The following is an 18,163-nucleotide window of genomic DNA, read 5'->3' as shown; positions in this document are numbered from 1 at the left end:
AATAAAAAGCATGAGAGAGAGCAATATATAAGATCTATCTACAGATGACCCCATTTTTATAAAAGTCAAAAACAGGAAAATAATTAAACTTCATTGTGTAAGAAAGCATACAAAAGTAGTAAAACTAAAATTAAAAAAAAAGAAAATGAGAAAGGGATTAGCACAAAGGCAAAGAGAGTAAGGAGAAGGTGACCAAAACAGGATACTGTGGGGTTTTAGGTAATGTTAACCTGGGTGGAGGTTCTATGAATTTTTCTTTTTAAATTTTTGGCCGCACCCAAGGCATGTGGGACCCTAGTTCCCCAACCAGGGATTGAACTCACGCCCCCTGCGTGGGAAAGCAGTCTTATCCACTGGACCACCAGGGAAGTGCCTGAATTATTAAAAATAATAGTTCAGTACACTGTATGTTTGTTTTATGCATCTCTTTCGTATGTTGTTATAAGTGACTTTTTAAAGGTTAAATTCATCTTTAATTACTGAAATTCAAGCTATGACCAACCTAGACAGCATATTAAAAAGCAGAGACATTACTTTGCCAACAAAGGTCCATCTAGTCAAAGCTATGGTTTTTCCAATAGTCATATATGGATGTGAGAGTTGGACCATAAAGAAAGCTGAGCACTGAAGAACTGATGCTTTTGAACTGTGGTGTTGGAGAAGACTCTTGAGAATCCCTTGGACTGCAGGAGATCCAACCAGTCCATCCTAAAGGAAATCAGTCCTGAATATTCATTGGAAGGACTGATGTTGAAGTTGAAACTCCAATACTTTGGCCACCTGATGTGATGAACTGACTCATTTGAAAAGACCCTGATGCTGGGAAAGATTGAAGATGGGAGGAGAAGGGCATGGCAGAGGATGAGATGGTTGGATGGCATCACTGACTCAATGGACATGAGTTTGAGCAAGCTCCAGGAGTTGGTGATGGACAGCGAAGCCTGGCGTGCTGCAGTCCATGGGGTCGCAAAGAGTCGGACACAACTCAGCAACTGAACTGAACTGAACCAAAATTCAAATGGTTGAATTTTGATTGATCAGGAGGTAAACCCATGAAGTGATAGAAGCACAGAAGACGTGTAACTGACTGGTCTAGGAAGGTCAGAGGGAAGGTGACAGATAAAGCTTGGGTGAACGGTGGAGGTTAGGCACAGAAAGCAGGAAAGCGTTTTAGGCTGAGGTAAGACTGGCCCAGGAGAGTGAGCACGTGGTCTTGGTGGCCAGATGCCAGGTTTCTGTGTGAAGCTGTGAGGAATGGTCTGGTGAGGTAGGTCTCAGAGGCCAGGAGAAGTCCTGTTCATGTCTGGATTTACTGGAGGTTTTTTTGGTTTGTTTTTGTTTTCCCCCCAAACTTTAAACTTTATATTTTGTATTGGGGTATAGCCAATTAATGATGTTGTGGTAGTTTCAGATGAGCAGTGAAGGGCCTCAGCCATACATCCAGATACATACACATGTATCTGTTCTCCTCCAAACTCCCCTCCCATCCAGGCAGCCACACAACATTGGGCATTGTTCCACATGCTGTGCAATGGGTCTTTGTTGGTTATCCATTTTAAATACTGCAGTGTGTACATGTCCTTCCCAAACTCCCTAACTATTTCTTCTCCCCGGGGCAACCATAAGTTCGTTTTCTAAGTCTGTGAATTTCTTTCTGTTTTGTAAGTAAGTTCATTTATATGATTTCTTTCTAGATTCCACATATAAGGGGTGTTATAGGATGTTTCTCCTTCTCTGCCTGACTTACTTCACTCAGCATGAGATTCTCTAGGTCCATCCACGTTGCTGCAAATGGCATTTCATTCTTTCTAATGGCTGAGTAACATTCCACTGTATATAGGTACCACATCTTCTTTACCCATTCCTCTGCCAATAGATATCTAGGTGGCCTCCCTGTCTTGGCCTCTGCAAACAGGGCTGCAATGGACACCTGTGTGCATGTATCCTTTCGGAACATGTTTTTCTCTGGATATACGCCTAAGAGCAGGACTGTAGGGAAAGCTCCACTTCGAGTCTTTTAAGGAACCTCCATACTGTTCTCCACAGTGGCCGCACCAATCCACATTTTTGCCAACAGTGCAGGAGGGACCCCTACCCTCTCTCCACACCTTCTCCAGCATTTGTTGCTTGTGGATTTTTTGATGATACCTGTTCTGACCAGTATGAGGCAACATCTCACCATAGCCCTGACCTGTATTTCCCCAATAACCAGTGATGCTGCACATCCTCTCATGTGTCTACTGGCCATCTGTATGTCCTCTTTGGAGAACTGTCTATTCAAGTCTTCTGCCCATTTTTTGAGTGGGTTGTTTGTTTTGATGTTGGTGTTTTAAAATGAGAACATTTTTGCTAGGAAGCAAAAATAGGAAGACCCTTAAGAAAAGAGGAGAAAACTAAGGAAAACTTAGAAAACTGAAGCATAGACAGAAAGAAGAGAGGATAGAGGATGAGTCAGGAGGGAGATAGAGAGGAAAGATATTAAAGACATAAAAACTAAAAACGGAGGCAAGAGCAAGAGTGAAAAAAGGGAAGAAGCAGACAGAGCAGGTCTGAGACACTGAGTTATGAAGACCATTTCCCTCTCAGGGGAAGGAAGGGGGAAATAAATGAGAGAAATTAGGAAAAAAAATTTTAATTTTTATTTATTAAAGTTTTAATTTTATATTGGCATATAGCTAATGAACAATGTTGTGATAGTTTCAGAAGCACAGCAGGGCGACTCAACTCTATATGTACATGTATCCATTCTCCGCCAAACTCCACTAACCAGGCTGCCACGTAACCTTGAGCAGAGTTCCCTGTGCTATACAGTGGGTCCTTGTTGGTTATCCATTCTAAAAACAGCAGTGTGTACAGGTCCATCCCCAACTCCCTCACACAGAGTTTTAACAGAAAAAAAAAGAGAGAAGTTGATCAGAAATGTCTAATGGGAATGTGAAAGGTAAAAGTCTGCAAGGCAAAAATAAAATGAGGCTTATTTTTAGAAGAAAAAACATTTATAGAAAACCAAGGAGGCTCAAACTTCTAAGATCAACAAAACCAAGTAGTGGAAAAATCTTTAGAAAAGAAACCAGAATGGCATAAGAGAAAACTCCTAATACTTTAATCATTTAAATGTCAAGGGAAATAATAAGGTGAAAGGAGCAAAAAAAAACAACCCGCATTTGCGTTATGAGGCAGGTGAAGATATAGACGAAGAAAAAGGGCAAAGACTGTTCAGTTGTCTAAATTTCAGGACTCTTTGCATCTTACTCTACTAAAAGTAAAAGAATAGCGGAGGCAAAAGATGAAAAACACCACAAAGCCATCCATTTTGAGTCACTCCAAGTCATTAAAACAGGGGAAAACCAATCATTGCAGGAAGGACCGGGAACCTGGTGAAAGTTGGGAGGAGGATGGGAAAATAAAAGTAGAGAGATGCCAAGATTATGAGTTTACTTTTCCTTGGGGGTGTGATACTCCCTCAACTGGAAAGTCAAGTTCCACTCAAGCTAAGGGAGCAGCTAGGAACTGACTTCATGAAAGTCTTCCTCTCCTCTGGGGTAATTTGTGCCTTTCATGATTTAACTCAGACTACCACATCATGACCTAGTTGAAAACTGGGTCAGACCATTTTTTCCTTCAACGGAAGCCTAAAAACCACCCTTCTTTAAACAAATTCATATTTTGAACTGTATTCTATGTTCAGTTTCTTTTCATCTTTTGGGAGATGTTAAAAGTTGCTTGAGCCAGTTGAAGACCTTTTCTCTAAATGTATAAAGAATTGAAAAGAAATCTGGGGTTTTAGAAGATAGTAGGATACTTACTCACAGCCCCTCCCTGTATGGCCCTGGGTATTAATTTATGTTACACTTAGCTCATCTTTCGGTCCCAACTTTTCTGAGCAATTACAGAGGTCTATTAATTCCATTTTGGCTCAGAGACTTATATGAGGTGCTGAAGGAAGACAGTGTGAAAGAAGTTGAAAAGTGCTGAGTGAGTCATAAATGAAGCTGCAGAAACAGGTTAGGGGCAAGGATTCCTAGGTAATATAAATATGTTTGGGAGGATTATAAAAAGAGTGGTACTATGCACAGATTAGCATTTGGATGCAGATCAGAAAGGCGCTAGAGTGGCTGGCAAAGTGATGTGGAAGAAATTTTCCTGAAAGTGGGGCTAGTAATATGCTCTTCATCAGTGAGCAGACTTTCATCCTGGCCTGGACCATAAATGCTGCTTTGAGAATGCTTGTCTATGCTCTTTTCCCTATCTGACTGGTTGGAATGGATATGATCCCCAAGGAAGTTTGCCAGATAAGTAGAAGATACCCAGTTAATTTTGAATTTCAGATAAGCAACATACTTCTTTAGCATTATTATGTCTCATGGAAAATTTGAAACATATTTATCCTAGAAGCATTATGTGCTGTTTATCTGATATTCAAAATTACCTAGAGAATTCCATGGACTGTATAGTCCATAGGGTTGCAAAGTCAGACACAACTGAGCAACTTTCACTTTCTTTCTTTTATTTTCATAGGCTAAATCTGACAATTGTATCATCAAGGAAGTCTAGGCAGCCAAAAGTAGTAAAAGATATAGTCAAAGGATGAATTTCCATTTGCATGGGATACCTTTTTCCATCCCCTCACTTTCAGTCTGTATGTGTCTCTAGGTTTGAAGTGGGTCTCTTACAGACAGTATATAAATGGGTCTTAGTTTTATATCCATTCAGACAGTCTGTGTCTTTGGGATGGAGTATTTAATCCATTTACATTTAAGGTAATTATCTATATATATATATTCCTACTATCATTTTCTTAATTATTCTGCGTTTGTTTTTGTAGGTCTTTTTCTTCCCATTTGTCTTTCTTCTAGAGAAGTTCCTTGATTAAAATAGTATGTTTTATATTATGTGACTTTTACCATAACAAAAAATGTTTTTAAAAGTTTAAAAAATAAATATAGAGTTCCAGCGGGAAAAAGCTGGAAAGAGCCTGGGTCTCTGAATCAAAGACTTCATGATGACTACACAGGAGGACTGCCCAAATTTTAGGACTTCCAACCTCCAGAACTATAAAAGAAAAGAAATCATGTTTTAAGCCAGGAAGGTTGTGGTAATTTGTTACAATGACCATAGTGAGAAAACACATGACCTAATACTCTGGAATTACTGAACCTCTTTTCATGTCATTTATTCCTTTTTCTCTTTTTTTGTGTATTCCAGATACACAAAGGATGCCATAGCTGGAAAGGACTTTGGAGAGCATAAAAAACAATTTGCTGGTTTTCAGAGGAAGAAACTGAGGACAAAGTCACCATTTAATTCACTTGCAGAGTAACTCTCAGCAATTTTCCCCCTCCATGCTACCTATGCAGTCTAATCTATTTCACTTCCTTTTTCTCCCCCTCATCTAATTATCTCCTCTTCCCAGATTCTTTCAGTCTTTCTATTTTCATCCTCTTTCCTTTTCTCCTTCAGTTATCCAAGCTCCATCCATCCATCCATCCAGCATTCTTTTCCCTACTTTGTTCATTATTTTAGAGAAGCATTTTTCAAATTCATGAGTCCTTGCTTCCTCCTGGTAGTCATTTTGATGTGTTACTAGTTATAGATCCATTTGAGCAAAGAAACTTCCTTTTTAAAAATGCAGTATCTTAAGGGGTGGATGGGATGAATTGTGAGATTGGGGTTGACATATATACACTATTGATACTGTATATAAAAATAGATAACTAATGAGAGTCTGCTGTATAGCACAGGGAACTCTGCTCAATACTCTGTGGTGACCTACATAGGAAGGAAATCCAAAAAAGAGAGAATATAAGTAAACATATAGCTTATCCCCTTTGCCTACAGCAGAAACTAATGCTATAAAGCAACTGTACTCAAATAAAAATTTATTAAACATGCATATCTTTGCCCAGTTTTCTTATGCAAGAACCATCTGCGGCACTTTTTAAGATGCTATTATTTTGGAGAAACTCATGTTTGTATAAATATATTCATATATTGCTTAATATATGTATAATATACTTTGTCTATTTGCATGCTGTTTAAATACAGAGAATCCATGACTTAACAATGTCTTGACTTGAGATTTTTTGACTTTACGATGGTGTGATATGCATTCAATAGAGATTGGACTTCAAAGTGAATTTTGGTCTTTTCCTGGGCTCGTGAAGTGTGTGGTACAACCCTCTCTTGTGATGTTTGGCAGCAGTGACCTCAGCTCCCTGTCAACTATACAGTCCTAAGGGGAAACAACCCACAGACTTACAACCTCTCTGAATCCAGACTACTGATCTGCTTTTCCCTTTCAGTATGGTATTCCATAAACTACAGGAAATATTCAATACTTCATTATAAAATGGGCTTTGTGTTGGACAATTTTGCCCAATTTTAGGCTACAGTCAGTGTTCTGAGCATGTTTAAGATAGGCAAGGCAAAGCTATGATGTACAGTACATTAGGTGTATTAATAAAAGCATTTCGACTTCTGATATTTTCAACTTACCATGGGTTTAATGGGACACAACCCTGTCATAAACTGAAGACTATTTGTACTTTGAAAAGCATTTTCCATAGGCTGCCTTTTCCCCAGACTCTGGAGTTTCAGAGATCAGTTTTTAAAAATTTCTATTGGAGTATAACTGATTTGTAATATGTTAGTTTCAGATGGACAGCAAAGTGAATCAGTTATACATATACATGTGCTCAGTCACTCGGTCATGTTTGACTCTTTGCAGCCTCATGGGCTGTAGCCTGCCAGGCTTCTCTGTCCATGAGATTTCCCAGGCAAGAATACTGGAGTGGGTTGCCATTTCCTTCTCCAGGGGATCTTTCTGACCCAGGGATCAAAGGTGCATTGGCAGGTGGGTTCTTTACGACTAGCACCACTTGAGGAGCCCATGCTTACACAGATATTGACTTTTTTTTTTTTAAAAAGATTCTTTCCCATATAGACCTTTATAGAGTATTGATTATAGTTCCCTGTGCTACAAAGTAGGTTCTTATTAGTCATCTATTTTACATGTAGCCACGAGTATACGTCAACCCCAATCTTCCGATTTATCCCTCACATAGATCCATTTTAAAAAAGAAGTGAGGCATTCACGATGAAGGGAGGTTGATCAACAGCATTACCAATCCTTTATTTTTCAAGGCAAAGTCATAAAAAACAAATGAATGAAAAAATACACCATAATTTTATTAAAGGAAGGCTATTTCCACACAATAAGTATGGGCAGAACAATTTCAGAATACTGGGAAATTCATCTTAAGAAGCATAGGAAGTAAAGTTATGCTGATATCTAAATATTTTTAAAAAAGAATGTATTAAAGAATTTAGATAGATAAAAATAAATAGCAACATGACAGCTTTTCTTACTTTATTTGAGTGTACTTTGAGTGCACTTTGTTTTACACAAGCTTGTCAATTTGCACATCTATTTTTGGTGTGGTGTGAAGTGAAGTGACAATATCCTACTTCTTTCTGGATTTAATCTTTATCAGTTATTGTTGAAAATCTGTTCTCACATGCATATGTTGACAGAAATAGATGCAACTTTCTTAAGGCTATTTTACTCAATCTAAAGTATTTGGGAAAATTATAAAGAAGGGACTTCGTGGCTCCAGTCATTTCTCCTGGCTTTCTCATTCTCAGTGACAGAAGCTGCTCTAGTTGGTGATTTTGCTGATTGAGAAGGAAACAGCCAGAGGTTGCAGAGCTCCCTCCCCTCTTGGTAGCACTTCCCCAGGGCTGGTCCCCCTTGAGGGGAGCTGAGCTTGAGCACCTGGGACCAGTGAGAGGAGTCTGGACTGGGGAAAACATCATCCCTGACAGATACTACATCTCAGACTACTTTTGGGAGAGCAAACTTTTCATCGTCACCTTTGGAACAGTGATGAAAATTTTCTGGCCAGTGGTTTCCCAAAGCACATTGGAATCACCCATATGACTTTAGAAATATAGAGGTACTTGGTCTCACTTCAGAACTGTGGGATCAGATTCCCTTTGACATCAAGGAGACCCAATCAGTCCATTCTAAAGGAAGTCATCCCTGAATATTCACTGGAAGGACTGATGCTGAAGCTGAAGCCCCAGTACTTTGGCCATCTGATGTGAAGAGCCGACTTATCAGAAAAGACCCTGATGCTGGGAAAGGTTGAAGGCAGGAAGAGAAGGGGACGACAGAGGATGGAATGGTTGGATGGCATCGCTGACTCAGTGGACATGAATTTGAGCAAACTCCAGGAGATAGTAAAGGACAAGGAAGCCTGGTGTGTCGCAGTCCATGGGTAGCAAAGAATCAGACACTACTTAGTGACCGATCAACAACAACAATATGCATGTATCCACACAAGTGATCTTAAGGCAGAGTCTTCAGGAAGAAAGGACTGGACAGAGGGGTTTCAAGGTGGTCTTAAAGGACACTTACATCCAGCTTCCACTGGGCTCTCTTGTAGAAGATGGATTTGATTTGCTGGGTCCGGTCTCAGCGGCTGAACTGGTAGTGGATGCCAGCTGAGAATTATCCCATTAGAAGAAAGTTCTCCCTAACTGCCCTGAGAAATGTGCTCTTTATTATTAGAAAGAACCAAGATAGGCTGAACAATGGCTGTGGGCAGGGGGGCAGTGGCGGGGGGAGGTTAGTACCTGTCAATATCTTTGCAACTGACCTTCTGTGATTCTGTGATGATTCCCATCCTCATTCAGTGACTGAACCGGGCTTACTCTTTCTGTACTAGGCACAAGGGATACAGTGGTAAACACACAGACTTGGCAAGCAGAGAGGAAAGAAAAATAAACAGTTTCATTCCTACACTTATGATCACTTGCTTTAGAAACCTAAATTGGAATTCAGATTATTTAGCAGTGTGTTTGTATCTTATTTTAGATTTACCATTTATTATATTTTATATTGCAGACATCATCTCTCTCGGTTTGTTCATATACCCTATATTTTCCTCTTCTTTGTCTGTTTTTAATGCCTCTTTTCCTCCTCCATAACCATCTGTCTTTTTCTCTTTTTTTTATCCCTTATTTTCACCTTTACTTCTTCCTGTCTTCATTAATAAATAGGTGGAATTAATACATTTTTAAAACAATATCTAAGTACTATACACGTATAGGTATATACCTAAATGTCAATTCATCATTTTACCATTCCTGGTTATATCAGAAGCATCAAATGAATGTAGTCTGGAAAAAAAAAGTTGACATGCAACTCTCTTTAGGCTCCTGAAATACTTTAATAAAAGAGAAAATAAATTCCTTGTCTCCTCCAAACCAGTTCTCAAAGGTGAACTTCTGCCCCTCACCTTGGATCTGGAAAGTACTGAAGAGTTTATAACAGAAAATTCATCACATATTGCATAGCTTGTTACTTGATAGTGAATAGCTTTCTTGTTCTGCTCTGGATTATCAGAGACCAAACACTGACAAAACAATAGCCTCAGCAAGACAGGCAGCCCTGAGAGGTAACTTCACTTTGTTGTTTCAAAAGTGGTGGTTTCCACTGTGAAGAAACACAGGCTGAATTTTTATTCTTTTCACCTCTGCAGGTTCAAGCCATGGGTGAATTCTGAGAACAAGCAATTCAAACAGTTCTGCTTTAGCATGAAAGTCAAGAGCATGTAACAACATATTTTAGGAACTTTAACTTGGAAAGTACTAAAATTAAAAAAAAAAAACACTCTAGGCAATTGCCAAGTATTACATGGCACTTCCTGTTCCATGAGAGAACTAAGGTGTTAGAGGAATCAGAGCACGGAGGTTGGGGGCTACAGAAAAATACAGTTCTACCATCTGAAAACTACGTAACTATGAGTGATGTGGTCCAACATTTTAATGCGATATTGGCCCTATATCCTAATGGGGGCTTTTGTCCAGATAAGCTTCTACTTCTAAAAAGAAATCATATCCTAGCTGGAGAGATATTTCCCCTGGTTTTATGCCCAGTTAGATAATATCATAATTGCTTTTCTTTCCTGCAGTATTGCACATTTTTTACTCATTGTATCTGGGGAAAAGATATGACCAGTTGCCAAACTAGCAAACAGATATGTCATTTGTTAGGAGATGAGGAACCAGCTTTTGGTGATGTGTGCCAGGTACTATACTAGGTGGTTTACACGCACGATCTCTTATTTCTCACGGTAATTTTCCCAGGGAGAGGTTATCATTACACCCATGGGATGTTGAGAAGGTCAGGAGATTGCCCACATTCTCATAGCATTTGATAGCAGAGAAGGGATTCAAACTCCCATCTTTCTGACTGTAACTTTTCGGAACTTTCTATTGTAGTCGAGAACATAGCCCAGACCTGGGTTTAAGCACTTCTTCCCCCATTTTTTTTTTTTTTTTTTTTTTTACAGAGGGCTCAGGTGGCAAGGTCACTTGGGAAATCTGAGCTAGAAGGATGTCTGGGAAGTGTAGTCATGAGTGTCTCAGCCCTTAGCTTGCAACAACACCTGATACAATCAACACAAGGGGCTTGTTGGAAGCACTTGCTGGAATCAATATCCAGTTCTTGCCAGTAACAACACCTTTTACTATGGACACCGAAGAATTTCCTTTTTCCCTTAGAAACTCTCAAACCATAACAACAGGAACAACAAAAAAAAACACCCATTGTTGCAATGAAACCTTCACTCATGCCAATAAGAATACAATTTCCCACCCAAAGCAGAGACCCCGAATGTCTTCAGTTGCAGCACTCCCCCCGGGGCATCGACATTTACCCCTTTAGTTCAATCATAGTCTTGATTGTTATACTATAACACATGGAGGAAATTAAACCCTATGTAAAGTAGTAGAGAAAAAGGAGAGAAAAAGTAAAAATATGACATAAAATGGAGAGAAGGAATATGTTAAGTACAACAGTATTCATTTCCGCACCACTTTTTTTTTTTGTTTCTTGTATCTTTGTTACTCCACCACCCATTCTGTGTTGGCTTTGTCTTCAGCCAGCCCATCGTCAGGTTAGGATTCTTTGTTCAGAGGGTAACCCAAACCTTCACTCCTAAAGGGTTTGAATCTTAGGAAGGTCCTGGTTATATAGTTCTCACAGTCTTCCATTGACTTTTATCACTTGACAGGGCATGAAATGGGGTCCCCACAGAATTTCTTGGTTTGAGGAATATTTTTCCATTGTTTGCATATTTTAGCAGGAATTTTGTTTCCCCCTGATAACCAACTTACTCTCCCCAGTGTTACTAGTTTATCCAGGGACACCGGGGCCTGAAATGGCCAAAGGGCAGTTCTTAGCTCTGGGAACATGGTTGTGTCTAATTTAATACTTTCGTCCCCAGAACTCAGACTTCTAAGCTAGCAAAACCACACTTAAAAAGTGTGATAATCAGACTATTGGAGGTGAATTATTAGGTGGAATATTGAGAGATGCCACTCTAATTTCCCATCCTTTGTATGCCAGAGCAATGGTTTCTCTGGGAAAGTCAGCACACTTTATGTTTGCCGGTTCAGGACAGACAACCAAACCAGGAACAAATCCCTCAAGCTAACCAAGAATTGCTTTCCCCTAGCCCTGGAGCTAAGTCCTCTGTTGGCCAGTTGCTTCCAGGTGGTGAGGCTGGGTTAAGAGCAGGGAGTCCTCTGACCACCTTAATTCTTGAGCAAGTACATGATGCTGCGCTCAGGAGCAACATTGTTTGGATATCATTAGCAACATTGTTTGGCTATCATGATGATACATGGTTTAGTCTGTTCCCGCTACTGTAACAAAATACCACTGACTGGGCAGCTTATAATCAACAGAAATTTATGTCTTACAGAGCTGGAGCCTGGAAGTCTGAGACTAGGCAGCAGCATGGTTTAAGGAGGGCCCTCTTCCAGCTTATTGCTATGTCCTCATGTTGGAGAAAGTTTGAAGGGAGGAGAAGGGGATGGAAGGGGATAAGATGGTTGAATGGCCTCACCGACTCAATGGACTTGAGTTTAAGCAAACTTCAGGAGACAGTGAAGGACAGGGATGTCTGGCATGCTGTAGTCCATGGAGTCACAGAGAGTTGGACACAGCTGAGCATTTGAACAACAGCAACACATGGGAGAAGGGGCTTGGGAGCTCTCTATTTTTAATTTTTATTTAGTTTTTCATTGTTTTTAAATTTTAATTGGATGATAATTGCTTTATAATGCTGTGTTAATTTTTGCTGTGCAACAATGTGAAACAGCTATACATATATCTCCTCCCTCTTGAGCCTTCCTCCCACCCCCATCTCACCCTTCTCTGACTTCTTAGTAAAGAGAATTAACCTCATTTATAAGGGCTCACTCTCATGACCTAATCACCTCCCAAAGTTCCCACTGTCTAATATCACACCTGGCATTAAGATTTCAACATATGCATTTTGAAGGGGACACACATAATCAAACTACAGAAATGTATGAGGCAGGTTGTCCAGTGGGAGGGAGCATGGTTGGTCAGAGAGGGAAAATTCTTATCCAGCATCAGCGTCTTTTCCACTGAGGGCAACTTTCTGTCCTGTCCATCCTACCAGTAAGGAAAAACAGAACTGAGTGAGCCAAGCTGTCAGCTCTGCCAGAGTGGCCAGGTAAGAGTTTCAGGAACAAAAGTACTTATCAGCTGATTAAGTATGAGAAAAAAAGAGAACGGAAAGTCTGGGAAGTCTTTGAAGAGGACCTGGTTTGGGAAAATGATGCTGTTATGTAAATTGAGTTGGAAACAATGGCAACATGGAAGTGAAACACCAGAAAGAGAGAAATAGATCAGAAAGGCAGGAGGAAGCCAAAGAAGTTTTGAGAAGGAAGTGCCAGAGAGGTCAGAGAAAGAGAAGGGGGAAACATGTGGAAACTCACCTATGTCAGATCAGCTGAGAGGGTCAGCTACATCTTCCCAGAATTACCCACCTATCAGTGCTGTTCTGAGATGCTGGGGAGGGGATGTAAGGCCTGAGAAAAAAGAACAACAGTGAAACAGCAGCACCCTATGGTCCTTGCCCCACCATATCCTCTGTCTGCCTTTTGCCCATGGAATTTAGCCAAAGAATAAGTTTAATCAGAGTACTGAGAAAATGCAGGAACAAAGGAAAACAGTCCAGGGAGACCAAATAATAATTATGTAGTCATTAAGCAAAGGCAAGTACTTTTAGTCCCTCACCAAGGGCTATAGACAATCAGTTCAGTTCAGTTCAGTCACTCAGTCCTGTCCAACTCTTTGCAACCCCATGCAGTGTAGCACACCAGGCTTCCCTGTCCATCACCAACTCCTGGAGCTTGCTCAAACTCATGTCCATCTAGTCGGTGATGCCATCCAACCATCTCATCCTCTGTTGTCCCCTTCTTCTGCCTTCAATCTTCCCCAGCATCAGGGTCTTTTCCAATGAGTCAGTTCTTCACATCAGGTGGCCAAAGTACAGGAGTTTCAGCTTAGGATTGACTGGTTGGATCTCCTTGCAGTCCAAGGGACTCTCAAGAGTCTTCTCCAACATCACAGTTCAAAAGCATCAATTCTTTGGTGCTTAGCTTTCTTTATAGTCCAACTCTCACATCCATACATGACCACTGGAAAAAACCATAGCTTTGACTAGACAGACTTTTGTTGGCAAAGTAATGTCTCTGCTTTTTAATATGCTGTCTAGGTTGGTCATAGCTTTTCTTCTGAGGAGCAAGCATCTTTTAATTTCATGGCTGCAGTCACCATCTGCAGTGACTCCGAAGCCCAAGAAAATAATGTCATCCATTGGGACTGGATTCCATGATCTTAGGTTTTTGAATGTTGAGTTTTAAGTCAGCTTTTTCACTCTCCTCTTTCATCAAGAGGCTCTTTAGTTCCTCTTCGCTTTCTGCCATAAGAGATATGGCTCAGAATATGGCTGTAGACAATATTCTGAGCCGTATCCTGTGAGCTGTCTTGTAGATACTGAAACCCCCACCAGGTGGAAGAAGTTAACTATGTGATGGCCAGACTGTAGCCACAACATAAGCTGCCACAATTCTGAGAATTGGCCTCAAGGAAATGGGAACAAACTGACCCAGGAACTGAAGATTAACTGTATCTAAAACAATCAAGATGACTCTGGGCAGAATACTGACAGCCAGTTTGAAGATGACGGTCAGGGCTGACTGCGCTGTGTCTGCATTAGCCTCCTCCCTCAGCCTATGAAAACTCTTGCCCACTGACTGTCAGCCTTCCGACAGACATCTGCCCTCCACCCTGGTTGCTGGCATCCAAAATGAAACAAACTTTCCTTCTATCAAACTGGCTTCTTGGGTGGCTTTTGAGCCATGAACAGCTGAACCCCACTTTAAGTTATAATAGAAATGAGAGCAATAATAATAGCGCCATAGAGCTCCAAAGTTTTTAATTTTGAAAAGTATTTTTGTATATACTCCTATGGAAAACAAAATAACATAAGAGAAGATGGATTCTCTTCCTGTTTTAAAATATTACTTTTTATCAACTATGCATTCATTTCAGTTCAGTTCAGTCACTCAGTCATGTCCGACTCTTTGTGACCCCAAGAACCATAGCACGCCAGGCCTCCCTGTTCATCACCAAATCCCAGAGTCCACCCAAACCCATGTCCACTGAGTCGGTGATGCCATCCAACCATCTCATCCTCTGTCGTCCCCTTCTCCTCCTGCCCTCAATCTTTCCCAGCATCAAGGGCTTTTCAAATGAGTCAGCTCTTCGCATCAGGTGGCCAAAGTATCAGAGTTTCAGCTTCAACATCCGTCCTTCCAAGGAACACTCAGGACTGATCTCCTTTAGGATGGACTGGCTGGATCTCCTTGCAGTCCAAGGGACTCTCAAGAGTTTTCTCCAACACCACAGTTCAAAAGCATCAATTCTGCACTCAGCTTTCTTTATAGTCCAACTCTCACATCCATACATGACCACTGGAAAAACCACAGTCTTGACTAGACAGACCTTTGTTGGCAAAGTAATGTCTCTGCTTTTTAATATGCTGTCTAGGTTGGTCATAAGTTTCCTTCCAAGGAGTAAGCATCTTTTAATTTCATGGCCGCAATCACCCACAGGTAAAGTAAAAAATCCTGGCTGAGAGGTAGCCAAGCTCTCATGGTCTTGGAGTTTGTTAGATATGATACAGTGAGCCCTGCAGGGGCCAGAGCTCTTGCGTTGGCACAGACTCAGCTCAGGAAAGTAGTATTATGAGCAGTTCTTCATTTGTGGTGAATGTGTTACTACATTCTTAAAAAAAGAGAGAGAGAGAGGCAGGAGAAAATAGAAATTTAGGATTTTTTTCTAAATTAAAATTTTTTAGAGTACAAGGCAAGCAAAAAAAGTTGGTTAAGTAAAAGGACTATTTTAAAAGGCCATAAACAGAGAGAAAGAAGCTCAAACTATCTTATCATCTTAGAACTTCAGTTTCTTACCTGTGAAATGGGGATCATTTCCGTCATGGAGGTTTTGTGAAGATTAAATCAGGTAATAATTTGTGCAATGCACTTAACCCAGTGCCTGGCACAAAGCGGGCACTCAGTAAATGTTATAACTATTATTACTGCCATTGCTAGCATATTTGCTTATCATTAACATTGTGAAGCGTTATCTCACATGTTTTGATTTCTTACAGCTATGCCATCTATGGGCTTTCCCAGGTGGCACAGTGATAAAGAAGTCACCTGTCAATGCAGGATCGATTGCTGGGTTGGGAGTGGGAAGATCCCATGGAGAAGGAAATGGCAACCCACTCCAGTATTCTTGCCTGGAATATTCCATGGACAGAGGAGCCTGACGTACTACAGTCCATGGGATCACAAAGAGTCAGACACAACTGAGCACATACACATGCCACCTATATTTATCATTATTATTTTATTATACATTCAAAAATTGACCTTTTTTTGTCACTCTCAAATATATTAAGTGTCGATTAAGAATACAGCAGTAACTTATTAGGAAAGTTAAGTACAATAGAAAGCAACAACAAATGTCTACTGCACCAATTTTGAATATTCTTTTAAAACAAGAACACGTTAAAATTATAAAGCATCAACAAATAAACACAAAATTATAAAAAGATAAAAGAAATAATAATCTGTCTTCTAGACTGTTCTGGTATATCCAGGGAGTACTTTCAAATATAGTTTTCAAGAAGGCAGAAGAAAGGTGTGTTCTTGGCTCACAGCTTACACTTTTTTGTTGAACCCTAGCTCTGGACTTGGAAAGGAAAGAAGTGTTACTGTTCATCTATACCGTATGTACACTGCTGCCCCCTGCCGCCAATGGCTTGCTTAACAGCTAAGTAACAAGATCATAAAAAAAAAAATCCCTCAAAGTGATATTTTATTCTGAACAGATGGTTGAATATATTGTGTATGTATGTATTCCAGAGTGAGGTAATTCAGTTACAGAGACAGATGACTGTATCATGGTAAGGTTTAAAGAGAAAAAATTCAGTTCAGTTCAGTCACTCAGTCGTGTCGGACTCTTTGCGACCCCATGAATCACAGCACGCCAGGCCTCCCTGTCCATTACCAACTCCCGGAGTTTACTCAAACTCATGTCCATCAAGTCGGTTAGGTGCCTACAGATTGAAAGGGGTACAAACTGCAATGCATATATTTACATCATTTAGGCAAAAGGAGAAGAGGGTGACAGAGGAGGAGATGTTTGCATGGCATCACCGATTCAATGGACACAAACCTGGGCACACTCCAGGAGACGGTGGAGGACACGGAAGCCTGGCATACGGCAGTCCACGGGGTCACAAAGAGTCGGACACAACTTGGCAACTGAAGAGCAACAACAATCTCTACAAGGATCCCACAGGTGGGTACTATTAATATTATTATCCCCACTGTAAGTAGAGGAAACTGAAGTTTGAAAACGTACTCAGCTAGTAAGTGGCAGAACTGTCATTCAGCCTTCAACTCCTCTGACTCCTCTTTGAACCTTTTCTAAGTCAAATCTCCCTGAAGGGAATATTAGACCAACTATGTTCATCGAAAGTGTACCCTTGGCAAGTCTAACCAAACGGCATGGTGTGCTCTTTTCCCCCATTTTCTTTTGCATTGAAAAGGAGCTTGCAAGCAAATGCACTTCAGCAGATTACGCACCAGGTAGGGAGGTTTAGAGGAGTCAAGGCCATGAGCCTTTGGCAGGTTGTAAGTATCAGTCATCCTCTCCGCACAAGTGGAGGGCTGCCCTGGCTAATGGGTTCTGCAGGCAGCCTGGGCAACTTATGAAGACCTGCCAGGGAGGATGAGTTGGGGGGAAACTGGTCCATGCTTATCTTGGGTCAGCCAGCTGTGGAAGTGCCTCCCTGAAGCCTGGCCCTGGAAGTCCAGGAGGAGTGAACAGATACCTTGGTAATCCTCTAACCCATAGGTGACATCTATTTTTTTTTAAGATTTATTTATTTTATTTTTAGCCATGGTGAGTCTTCATTGCTGTACATGGGGATTTTCTAGTTGTGGTGAGCAGGTGCTACTCTCTAGGCGCAGTGCGAGGGCTTTTCATTCCAGTGGCTTCTCTCATTGCAGAGTAGACTCTAGGTTCACAGGCTTCTGTAGTTGTAGTGTGTGGGTTCAGCAATTGTGGTGCCTGGGTTTAGCTGCTCCATGGCATATGGGGTATTCTCAGACCGAACCCATGTCCCCTAAATTGCAAGGTGGATTCTTAACCATTGGACCACCAGGGAAGCCTCGACATATTTTTATAATCTGCCCAAAGGCATGACTTTGGCTGGTGGTAGCACAAAAAAAAGCCCTGATGGATGTGTTTACCTGTTTGCTCATTATTCACAAGACAAAGAGGGACCTTTTTCTCAGGCAGGCAGAGGGCATTGGCAAAATGATCTTAAACCAATCCCATCCCTCAGGCCCAGCACCACAATCAAAAGCATATTTAGGAAACAATCCTTTCATCTGGGTAAAGAAAGAAGGATGGAGAGTTTATTATGGTGAGTGGTGGGAGGGTAGGGGAGAGGACCTTTGGAGTTTGGGGATCCAAGCAGAATGAAGAGAGATACCAGCTTTCTGAGATGATATTCGGATTCAACAAGCCTCACAAAGGAGCTTTCACGAATCAAAGGAATGGATGGAAATCGAGTAGAAATGGCCTAGTCAATGTAAACTGGAGAGAGCCCCCTAGATTCTCCTGGTCAATCTGGTAAGTTTAGATAACTGCAAGTTTGCTGGACTCCTTAGTAAGGCATGAAAATTAGCAAAGAGC

Source organism: Dama dama, chromosome 8 (genome assembly GCF_033118175.1).
Source record: "Dama dama isolate Ldn47 chromosome 8, ASM3311817v1, whole genome shotgun sequence".
NCBI classification, from domain to species: Eukaryota; Metazoa; Chordata; class Mammalia; order Artiodactyla; family Cervidae; genus Dama; species Dama dama.
This window is presented reverse-complemented; position numbering follows the sequence as displayed.